General features: G+C 38.4%; 1 pseudogene; it reads right to left on the bottom strand.

Moving 5' to 3' along the window:
- Positions 1-1,409: 1,409 nt before the first annotated feature.
- LOC109787966 (uncharacterized) lies at positions 1,410-5,069 on the bottom strand (annotated as a pseudogene).
- Between the last annotated feature and the right edge of the window lie 7,595 nt (positions 5,070-12,664).

Genomic DNA, 12,664 nt, shown 5'->3' with positions numbered 1-12,664 from the left:
CATTTTTAAAAATCATTGGCTAAGGATTAGTTTGATCTTCAGGCATTCCTTAGTCAATGAATTTTCAAATTGAAGTTAAAACCAGTTGTGGGCAAGATCAAAATTGTTTGGGTTCTGACCAAGATGTACATCAAATAAAAAAGGTTTCCCTCTCGAGGACCACCTCAACTAAGGACCTACCTCGAATAACGAAAGGTTTCCCTCCCGAGGACCTCTTTGACTAAGGAAGTACCTTTAAATAAAAGGTTTCCCTCCGAAGGACCCTCTCGGCCAAGCATGTACCATAAATAATGAATGGTTTCCCTCCTGATAACCTCCTCGGCCAAGGAAGTACCTTATATAAACAAAAAAAGGTTTCCCTCCAGACGACCTCCCTCGGCCAAGGATGTACCTCAAATAACGAAAGGTTTCCCTCTTGGGAACCTCCTCAGCCAAGGACGTACCTTAAATAACGAAATGTTTCCTTTTTAAGGACCTTCCCAACTAAGGAAGTACCATAAAACAAAAGGTTTCCCTTCCAAGTACCTCCTTGCCCAGGAAAGTACCTTAATTGAAAAAAGATTTCCCTCTCGAGGACCTTCTTGACCAAGGAAGTACCTAACATAAACAAGAAAAGGTTTCCCTACCGAGGACCTCCCTCATCCAAGGACCTCCCTCAACCAAGGACGTACCTTAAATAACGAAAGGTTTCCCCCTAAGGACTCCTTCGGTTAAGGAAGAAACTTAAATAACAAAAAGTTTCCCTTTCGAGGACCTTTTCGGCTAATGAAGTACCTAAAAACAAGAGGTTTCCCTTCCAAGGAACACCTCAGCCAAGGAAGTACCTTAAGCAAGAAAAGGGTTTTCCTCCCAAGGACCTCCTCAATCAAGAAAGTAGCTTACATAAATGGAAAACGGTTTCCCTCCCAAGGACTCCCTCGACCAAGGAAGAACCTTAAATAATGAAAAATTTCATTTTTGAGGACCTCCTCAGCTAAGGAAGTACATTAAAACAAAATCTTTCCCTTCCAAGGACCTCCTTTTCCAAGGAAGTACCTTAAGAGAAAAAAGGTTCCCCTCCCAAGGACCTCCTTGTCCAAGGAAAATCTTTAATAAACGAAAAAAGGTTTCCCCCCGAGGACTTCTCGATTATGAAAACACTTTGAGAAAATAACATATTTTTCCCCAAAGAACCGCTCGATAATGGTAGACTATAAACTGATGTAAGTTTAAAATGTTTGGGTTGTAGGTTACTTAAAACTTAAAAATAAAAATTGCATGTTAATACTTGAACAAAAAGCCACATGTGAAAAAATTCATTATGAAAGGATATTCTTATACAAACAAAGGGCACTATCAGTCCCAACCAAAAACAAAAGGCACTATCAGCCTTGAGTTACATTTAAAATAAAAAGTTGAAGAATGAGGAGTTACCGGGTAATCTTAGGAGTTTTCATCATTAATAACTTCTTCATGGGCTTTCTCAAGTGGCGAAGATGAGCGAAGTACAGTGTCATTAGTAGAAGGCTCATACTCGAGGACATAATTAATATTGATGAATTCCCTTCGATAAAAGTTTTTCCCATGTCAAATTGAAAGGAAGGAGGAATATCGAGAAAATGAAGAGTTTGACGAACAACATGTTGGAAGCCTTCATTATACTCCTTGTATATACGATCTTCAGCTGCTAGCTTGATGTTCTTGTGAGCATTAAACACTTGGTCTCTCTCAACCACAACTTTCTCAATTTGATCTTCAAACTCAAGAGTTAGTTTATCTTTGGCCTCCTCAAACCCCTTAAGTTTGTCATTAAGTCCATCCACCACCCCCTGAAGTTGTTGATGTTTAGTGTCATACTTCGTGGCATCCTCTGACAACTCTCTATTAGCATCTAGGGTCGAAGCCAAAGCATATTTAGACTACTTTAGTTTTATACGGAGTTTTTCTATCTCTGTAATCGACTCCATGAGCAAATTTTGGGATATAGCCATTGAAAGGCCCAGCTACTCGCACAGAAGTGACTGATCGAAGCCGTATCCGGTCAAATAAATACAAGTAAATGTAGTACTAGGAAGTGACTCCTAGGTCATCTCCCAAGGACCGTCTTTTACTGTTAAAGGCTTAAACACACAAAATGGGGGGTTTGGTTCAGAAATTCAGTTTGTAACACAATAAATGCAGATAACACAGTAAGTAAACTCTCTTATCCCTGGTTTCTCAAAAGATTACTCTATTAACCACTTAATCCTTGTTCCATCCGAGTTAACCAAGGGAGGTGCAAATGATCACTAGAAACTTCTCATTATCCTCCAAGTAAGCATACTTAAGGTTCTCTGGAAGAGGCTTCAACTCTGGTGTGGGTGCTGGCTGAACATCAGAATGAACCAAAGAAGGGAGAAGTGGCTCCGCAGCCTGTACCTCAACCTGCAAGTCAGATTCTTTTGTACTTCCTGCAACATGGTTAGTGCATTCTGACTGTATAAAATCAAGAGCAAGAGGTACAGCACCCAAAGTGTAAAATTCAGATGCCTCATAATCAGTTTCACATTCAGATTGATATTCAGATTCAGACTCAGACTCAATGCATGGAAGACAGCTATGCAAATCAAGTGAAAATGAATGCTTCTTAGCATGAGAAGAATCAAAACCATGAATATGCTCATCAACTAGATCATCAATCAATTCAGCACGAAAAACAGAATGAGCTTCAGAAGGAAATTTCATGGCATCCAAAATATTAAAATGAACAACAATATCACCAAATTCCATAGACAAGGTGCCAACATAAACATCAATCTTGGTCCGGGCTGTTTTCAAAAATTGTCTACCCAAAATGATTGGGGCAGAACCATGGGAGAATCCTTCCTCCATATCAAGAACATAAAAATCAGTGGGAAAAATTAGTTCACCAACCCGAACCAAGACATCCTTTATAAAACCTGTGGGGTGGGCAAAAGTCCTATTGGCCAACTGAATGACCACGCCTGTAGGTTGCAAAGTGCCAAGAGACAAAGAATTAAAAATAGAAAGAGGCATGACATTAATTGAAGCTCCTAAATCAAGCATGGCATTTTCAAATTTATTGTTACCAATAATGCAAGGTACACAAAATGTACCTGGGTCCTTACACTTTTCAGGAATATGTGGAACAAATTTACCTATGAGTGTTGAGACGTTTTTGCCCATGCTGATTCCTCATTTCCCTTCAGCTTCCTCTTGTGGGTGCACAAGTCATTCAGGAACTTAGCATATTTGGGAATTTTCTTGATGGCATCCAGCAAAGGTATGTTCACCTCCATCTTCCTGAAAGTCTCCAAGATCTCCTTATCCACCTCTTCCATCTTTTTGCTTGGAATTGATTTTGGTGGAAATGGAAGAGGGATAGGAGGCTGATGTAGATCATCACTATGTGCACTGGAAGAAGGTCCACCTGCATGAAAATTTTTTCTACTACCTGTATGGCCCTCTTTCTCAACTGTAGGCTCAGGTGGGGGTACAACAGCTGTAGGTGGTGCTGGTATGTCAATTTGTTTTCTAGACCTCAAGGTGATGGCACTCACATTTTTCGGATTCTGCACAGTCTGTGAAGGCAACTTGTCTGAATTTTGAGACTGTGCCTGATTCAGCTGAGTAGCCATCTGACCCATTTGATTTGTCAAACTCTGAATGGAAGCTCTTGTCTCTTGCTAGAACTGCATGTTTTGCATAGTCATCTGCCTGACCAGCTCCTCCAATGAAGGCTCAGAAGTAGAAGGTTGAGGAGCTGGTGGTGCAGGAGCTTCGTGTTGTCTCTATTGCTGCTGTTGGATAGGAGGAGGTACATATCTGCTAGGACTAGCATTGTTTTGGAAGGGAGGGGATGGTTGTTCGAACGGTTGTTGTTGTTGTTGCTGCTGCTGGTTAGACCATTTGAGATTAGGATGATTTCTCCAACCTGGATTGTACCTATTGCTGGAGAGGTCATAAATCTGCTGCTGTTGTTGCGCTGGTCTGTTATTGTAGATATTTGCAGCATAGGCTTGTGGGGCATCAGGGCCTGTAGAAGAGTCTTGCAAGGAGGGACAAGCATCTGTTGGATGATTCATTGAAGTGCAGATGCCACATACTTTTGCTGGTGGTGGAGCTGATTTTTGATTTGCAGCCAGTTGTGAAACCAAGGTGGTGAGAGCATCAATCTTACTCTCCAGCTTTTTGTGTTCAGTGGAATCTGGGGCTACCACATCATGCACACCCCTCACAACTATGGCATCACTCCTCATATTGAATTGTTGTGAGTTGGACGCCATTTTTTCAATCAGCCCTCTAGCAGAAGCAGGTGTCATATCTCCTAAAGCTCCTCCACTAGCTGCATCAATCATGCTTCTATCCATCATGTTCAACCCCTCATAGAAATATTGCAATAATAGCTGCTCAGAAATTTGATGGTGAGGGTAGCTAGCACACATCCTCTTGAATCTTTCCCAGTACTCGTATAAGCTCTCCCCTGTGAGTTGCCTAATTCCAGATATGTCTTTCCGAATTGCAGTGGTCTTGGATGCAGGGAAGAATTTTTCGAGGAACACTCTCTTCAAGTCATCCCAGCCTGTTATTGAACCAGGAGCCAGATAGTACAACCAGTCCTTGGTAAGATCCTCCAATGAAAAAGGGAATGCCTTTAGGTAGATGTGATCTTCAGGGACATTAGGAGGCCTCATGGTGGAACAAACTATGTGGAACTCCTTGAGATGCTTGCGTGGATCCTCACCTGCACGACCATGAAACTTAGGCAACAAATGGATTAGTCTAGTTTTAAGCACAAAAGGAACATCTTCCTCAGGATATTGAATGCATAGACTCTCATATATAAAATCAGGTGCAGCCATCTCCCTAAGAGTCCTCTCATGAGGTCTATTATGTTCACCCATGTTTTGTGGTTGACTTGAATCAAGTTCAGATGCAACACTTACACTAAGACTATCACTAACACTATTACTATGGCTATGACTAAAACTATCTAAAGATGGAATGATATGCTCTCTAATTAATCTATGGAATGTCCTATCAATCTCAGGATCAAATGGATGCAAAAAATCAGGACTGCTCCTAGTCATGCACTACATGCAACACATGCATCAGGACACGTGAACAGTAGGGGTAAAAAGGGAATTTCCATGAAAACTCAGAAAACATCCAATCTAATGCACCAATATCATCGTAAAATCATAAGACACTACCACAAAAATTTTGAAAACAAAATTCAAAACCTAACTATTTTTAAAAAAATATAAAAGTTTGGAAAAATAGTGAAATAAAACTTCAAAAATAAAAAAGAAATAGTAAATGACGTTTTTTTGAAGATCTGGCTGGGGCCACACAGCTATGCTGTGTGGGTTTTGGATAGATCTTTTTTTTCTACACAAAATGAAAAAAACGTTTGCCTAATTCCGATAACCAGAGCAAAAGTTATGGCCCTTTGAAGTTTTGCTGAAAACAATTTTAAAAAATTTTGGTATCTTCAAATCTTGACCAAACTAAGTGCCCTAGCTATTTTTTACACAAAATATAGGTTGAAAGAAGTTACCACAAAAAAACTCAGACAGAAATAACAAGTCTAGCTATCAAAACCAAAAATCACAATTAATTGGAAATTTCTGGCACTATTCAGCACTATTCATGCGCCACATTTTGCACCAGATTTGTGCACCAGAATTGGACCAGTTCCGCACCAATTTCCCCCAATTTTAGAACCCGAACAAAGGAGTAGTAGGGAGAGAAAATAGAGCATGCCCAAACTGAAACAGAGCATGCACCAAACTGGACCAAAAAACGCACCAAAACAGGGGAAAAACGCACCAGATTTTGAGCCAAAATGCACCAGAATTTGAGCCAAAAAAAACGCACCAGATTTTGATGTCTACACTTATGAACGAATTGAAACTCAACACAACACAACACAACAATGATTTAGCACACCAAATGGAATCAATATAATTGGACAATGAGCTATGAAATGCAATAATCAGTTATCACAAACACATAACAACAAATGCACCAAAATTCGAGTTACTGTTCCATTGGTTTACTGATACACTAACACTGATATACTGATACACTAAAACAAACTACACCAAAAACACACATAGCATAACAAAGACTCTAAAACACTAAACACACAACAAAAATAAATAACACACAGCCTTTAACAGGAACCGATGGTCCCCGACAATGGCGCCAAATTTGATTGAAGCCGTATCCGGTCAAATAAATACAAGTAAATGTAGTACTAGGAAGTGACTCCTAGGTCGTCTCCCAAGGACCGTCTTTTACTGTTAAAGGCTTAAACACACAAAATGGGGGGTTTGGTTCAGAAATTCAGTTTGTAACACAATAAATGCAGATAACACAATAAGTAAAATGGATTGGCTCCTTGTTCGGATTATAACTCTCTTATCCCTGGTTTCTCAAAAGATTACTCTATTAACCACTTAATCCTTGTTCCATCCGAGTTAACCAACTAAGCGAAGATTAACTCAAGATTTCCCTACACGAATTAAGCAAACGTATACAACATCAACCTCCTCTTCACAGATTAAGCAACTATGGCATTTATACAGAGGTTGACTAGAGAAGAACAAGCAGAACAGAGATGAACACACATACCCAACCTCAAACAGAGATTACAATCCACAACAAGAAGCCAACCCAGTGGTTTTTAGCCTTCCATTAAATCAAAACGCAGCACAGAAACGAAAATGCAAGGAGAAGAAGGAAAACGAAATTACAAGGCAGAGAAGAGAAACGAAAATGCAATGTATTCTTCAAATGTAAATATTCAAGTTCCACAACCAGAGAAGACAAAAGCAAAACGAAAAATGGTAGCTGAGCAAAACGTAAATTAACAAAGAAGGAAGCCAAAACATGAAGAAACAGCTCCAAAAAACAAAACGTAAAACCAAACACAAATGGAGGCTACTGTTCACGTAGTCACATCAGCCTTCCTTGTTAGTGGCTGCCAAGTTAGCCCTAACCTAGACCTAAACCTAAAACGAAATTGGGCCCCTCCACCATACAAGTCTGACCCAATAATACAATAAAATAAAATACAAATTGAAATTAAATGCTGAGGTGGAAAAATGGTGCAGTAGTGACATGGCAGATGATGTGGCAGCTCCACTTGAAGTCCAGAAATTAATTCCAAGCCCAAATAATTATTAAACTGCCCTGAAAATGAAATTAGGAATAATTAGATGCAGAAAATTCAAATTAGCTAAAATATGAATTACCGGTCCAATTACAGCCCAAATAGAAAACAATGCAGAATATAAGCAATTAGGCACAAATCAAAGATTAAAATAAGTACAGAAAGGTAAGAAAATGAGGGAAAATATTGACTCATCAGTGACCACTTCATTAGAGAATTCTCTTGAGACAAGAATGTTCGCCCTTTGGGGGAGAGTATGGCCTGACCAAAAATCTCTCAGGAATTCACAATAGGGAGGAGGAAGTTGCTTGAAGCAAGATCAAAAGGAAGAGTGCAAGGACCAATGAATGACCTAGTGCTCTTCTTTAGCCTCTTTCATTTTTCAACCTGGATCTCCAAACGCATAGTAGTTTCGTGCTTAAAGCCCTTACTTCCTGAAGCCCTTTTAGCAATAGGGCTTTGGCACGAGCTTGTTTTTCCTCACTTGGAAAAAAGAGGGGACGTTTGAACTAAGGGATGACATGATATCTAAAACAAGTAAAAAGTCAACAATCAAAAGTAAATCAAAACAAGAGTCTTAAAAGAGGTTTGCTTACCCTGTAAATAATGTAAGGGTTGAGGTGACTGGTGAAGATCGATTAGTTGTCAGCAAAGGAGGTTTCGAGGAAAGGATTCAAGGATTTTTAAATCCAAGATTTCCTCATAAAAAAGATTGTTTATAGAAAAAGAATTATACCGAAGGGGATAACACGTCCAATATAAAGGAAATAAAGGTTTATTCACCTTATCATGAGAAGTGAAAACGACATCTAGGATGAGATCTTATCTTAAAGAAACCTATTTTTTAAAATTTTTATATGAAGAAGCATGAGGTTTAAGGATTTGGGGAAGCATCTAATTTAGCAACATCGTGCAAAGATAGGATAAGGGTCCTCCTCGAGAGGATATGTGGAAATTGTGACAAGATTTACAAAGTTAGTATAAGCAAACAAGGCTACTAAAATGAGAATTATAAGTGGTGACCTCCTTGTGAACCCACTCAGAACCAGGGACTATTTTAGACGTAGAATCATATATATCATTAGAGTGAGAAGGAGAAGTAGGGTCATGTGGCGAAGAGCTATCAGTTTGGACTGATGTTTATGTATCATTGGGATCTAATGACCTAATAGGAGGAAGAGTTGAATCGTCCTCGAAAGAAGATGAAAATAAAGAAGAAAAAGAAGATGTAGTAGAGGTATGACTCATGATTACATGGATAAGAGAAAAAAGAGAGTGCTCGAGACAAGAAGAGTGAAAACACTTCAGAAGGTAATAACAATAAACCAAAGTTATCAGTGTCAGAGTAAAAGGAATGGTTAAAGTGAGCCCTTTTTATAGAAGAAGGGAGAGGGAGATGAAAAATTGTGACTCTTTATTTACTTGTCAAACAACATATTGGATTCAAACCTTTTGAATTCTAAAGGTTACGACCATTAATGAAAGATGACGATGTCAGAATACTAGAGAATGATGAAAGATGTTAGGGTTTGTGGACATATAACTAAACTTTCTTCAAAAATAATAAAATATTAAACTTTTTCAAAAGTTTGGGGGTCTGTATACTAGAAGGACATAGTAGGCGAAAAGTCTTCGACGAATCATGAGTCTTTAGTAAAATAGGAAACTAGTTAAAGTTTAGAAAGTCACTTAGAACGTTATAATCCTTAATGGGTATATCTTATGGGCCTAAGCCCAGTGAGGTTAATATAAATAATGATATGTAGAGAGAGAAAAGTTACTTTGCATTATTGTCAGATTAATTGCCATTAGTTTGTCTGATCTTGAGGATTAACTTGAACATCGAAGTGCCTTTTGTAGGTACCCCCTTTTCCTCTCAAACGAATAGGTCTAGCCAAAGATTATCAGGTGCATTATGGAGGACAACTAGGACGAGAACCAAAAACAATGAAGGTAGAATCTCGAATCTTATTTGGCTAAAGATAAAATTATAACTATTGAAAGTGAAGAGCAAATTCATAATTTAAAAATTGAAATGCAAAAATTTAGGGCACGTGAAGGTAGAAAAATTTTCACCTAATTAATAACTATATCTTTTCAATCTTTGTCTAGCCAGCGTTGCTACGCACTCGCTTGTGATATAGATATTTTGAGAACAATCTCAATATCAATGCGTTCAACATGGGTTGTTAGGGCAATCTGGGGGTGGATGTCCCATATTTTATTAGCAATTACAGAGAATCTTTCCATGAAGGTCAAAAGTGGTTTGTCGTCATCCTACCTCATATTGAGTAGTTCCATGTGCAAGTCTGATTATAGTAATGGAGATAGGTAGGCGGTCACCTATAAATTATGTCATTGTTAATATAGAGTTTCTTGCGATATTATTTATTGTTTGGTTTCAAGTGGATACCATGTTTAGCCAGATGATAGTTTCACTTCGACCCCACAGTGGGCACCAAATGTTCTTACTAGAATCTTATAAGTGCTCCCTAGGTGTTGTAAAGTCCTTATTGCTTCAATATCCATGGTGGGACAGAGGGACACCTACAAAGACACTTCATTATGGGTTGTTCCTATTATTTTGTACAAGATTTATTGCATGGAGATAGTATTTCCTTGTTATTCTTTAATGTGTTCTAGTATTTTCATTATTGGGGCATTGATGGACCTATTGTATCATGGGTATGTTTGTGTAACTTTAACTAGATGTAGTTGAGCTCGTTAGATCAAGTTAGTGTGACATAGCTTAGTTAGGTGTGATTGAGTTGGTCAAATCAACTCGACATAGTGTGTCTAAGTTAGGCAGTACATCTATAGAATAACAAGTCTATAATTTTAATAAATTATCAAATTTAATATTTATCAAAAACATTAAATATGATAATAAAAAATAATAGCACTTTATTAAATCTAATATGATGATATGATGATTGGTGTTAAGACAGACAAAGCAATTCCTAGCAAGGTTTTGAATGAGACAAATATAATACATGTTTTTATTTCTAACAAGTATGTTTGTGTTTTAGAAGAACATAAGTACAGGAAAAATGAAGAACAAGCATATGCATCAGACGATACAAGACGATAGACAAAAGTTTCAAATAGACAGTCAGAACGAGACTTCAAGCACCTGAAGAAAATTGATCAAGAATTAACACTAAGCAGACGAAAGGCCAACACATGCATCCAACAAGGCCAAATCTAGAACAAGGCAAAAGTGTGCCAAGCATAACCTAAAACGCAACATAAAGACGCAGACGAAGGATGGTCAAAGAACAGAAGAAAGTCAACAACATATCGAATGAAGGACAACACAAATTGTTAAGCATTGGAAGTCTAACCATATACTAGTTAACTAGACAAAAGGAAAAGTCAATGCGTTAATAACAAATGCTCAGAAAGAGGTCAAGCTAGTCTTGAGCTGCATATAGAGTACCAGATGCAAGATTTCATGCAACCACTTGAGGAATCAAGCTTCAAAGGACAATTTTAATATTGTCCACACTCACAGGAGAACATATGAAGTCATTGAGATTATGAGAAGAAGAGAAGAAAGGAGAAAGTCAAGCGCAAAAGTAAAAGCATGCATGTGTCAGAAGAAGTACATCACTTTTTCAGACAAGGAACAAAATTCTACAACTATGTGACCAGAAAAGGACAAAAAGGTTCCTAGGTCTTTGCTAAACTTAGACACTGCTACTACAAAGACAAGGAATACTTCATGCATGGTCTATCACAAGTAGCAACATTTAATACAAGAATCTGAGCATTAAATGAGAAGATCAATCCAACTACAACTACTTCAACGAACACTTGCAATGGGCAAGTTTCACAAGACTATAAATAGATCACAACGTCGAACCTAAAAAGGGATGGCTATTTGGCTTGAAATGGTTAAAGTGAGAAGAAGAGTGATATCCAGCCCATGAAGCAACGAAATCAGAGATAGAGCTTGTAGAGCCAAATGTATCATAGGATATTCATCTCTGTAGACTAAGGAGTTCCAAACATTTCTAGGAAAAGAACCTTATTAATGAGTGTACCAATATCCACATGCTCTCTATAAGAGTAACCCATACACTCAAACCAAAATTTCTTAGTCAACATTGTAAAGCCTGAAGAGGCTAAGAAAAGAATACTTGTAAAGCCCTAGAGAGGCTTGTCAAAGAATACTTACTGCGAGCTAGAAGTGGATGAGTAAAAAATACTAGCGTTGATGAGTAAAGTCAACGGGCCAGGAGTTGGCCGAGAATACTCACTAAGAGCCAGAAGTGGCTGAGTAAATAATACTAGCGTTAATGAGTGAAGTCAACGAGCCATGTGATGGAAAACTTGTTGGAGAATCCGGATTGATGTGAATCCTCTTCGAGTTCCTTCCTAGATCTTTGGCTCCTTGATTCTTCCTAAGCTTTTCTAAGGTCTCCAATGGAGGAGGAGACCTTAGAACCACCACGGTTTGGTGGAGAACTCTCCCAAGAGACGCCACTCCTTGATGAAGAGATAAGTCTCTTCAATTCTCACCACACTCTTCTAGTGAAGGGATAAGAGAATTGGATGAATATCAAAGAGGTTTAGGGACTTTTAGAAGAGAGAAATCTGAACAATTCTTCAGAAAATAATTCTCAATATCTCCAAAAGTGTCTTACAATGAAAGGAAAACAAGTATATAGGAGTAGGAAGCTTAGAGAGTAAGCTAGTCTTAACCATGGTTTACTAGGAACCATGGTAAGGTCTAGCTAACTACCCATGGTCTAGAAGCTTGGAGAGAAAGCTACTCACTTAGCTTGCTTGGTAAGCAAGCTAAGGAGAAGCTTGTGCTTCAAGCTTCTAAGCTTGAGAGTAGCCAAGCAATCCGGCCAATGTGAACACAAACTAAGGTGGGCGGCCTTTTGGACTTAATTTACTCCAACCGATTTTTAAAATGGTAATTTGGTTTAGTTAGGTTCATCAAATGTGAATGGAACCTAGCTAAATCAAATCTATGAAAAATTAGGAGTAAAATGAGTCCAATATGTAAAATTTTGCCTAGGCCCACCTCTTGGCCCAATTACTAGAAACACTCTCTAGCTTGCTAGTGACACTCTCTAGCTTGCTAATGCCACTCCTAATCCTACTACTAGAAAACTATGAAAGAGTGTATTTCTAGGTTAGGTTAAATGGAGTCAAAGTGTCCAAGTAACCTACCATAGAAACAATATACAATAGCTACTAAAAGGAAATAAAGTGCCTCTCAAATACAAAGGCAAAAATATACCTGTAGACCCCTAAAATTGTCCGGGTCGGAAATAAGACTCGAAGACTCTCAAAGATCGAAGGAAAGTCAACCAGAAGGACTCCTAGAAGACCATAGGATGACTATCTGTAGGTTTAGAGGTCTTAGAGTAGCTAAAAATAAGGAAGTGGGAGACTTGGAGCTCAATACGGCTTCCTTGGAGTTCAGTACGGCCGTACTGCACATTTTGAACTACAATACGGCCGTACTGAAACCAATACGGCCGTATT

This window comes from Cajanus cajan, chromosome 2, assembly GCF_000230855.2.
Source record: "Cajanus cajan strain Asha chromosome 2, NIPB_CcT2T_4, whole genome shotgun sequence".
In the NCBI taxonomy this organism is placed as follows: domain Eukaryota; kingdom Viridiplantae; phylum Streptophyta; class Magnoliopsida; order Fabales; family Fabaceae; genus Cajanus; species Cajanus cajan.
Note: the sequence above shows the minus strand (reverse complement) of the source record. Positions and strands in the feature narration are given on the sequence as shown.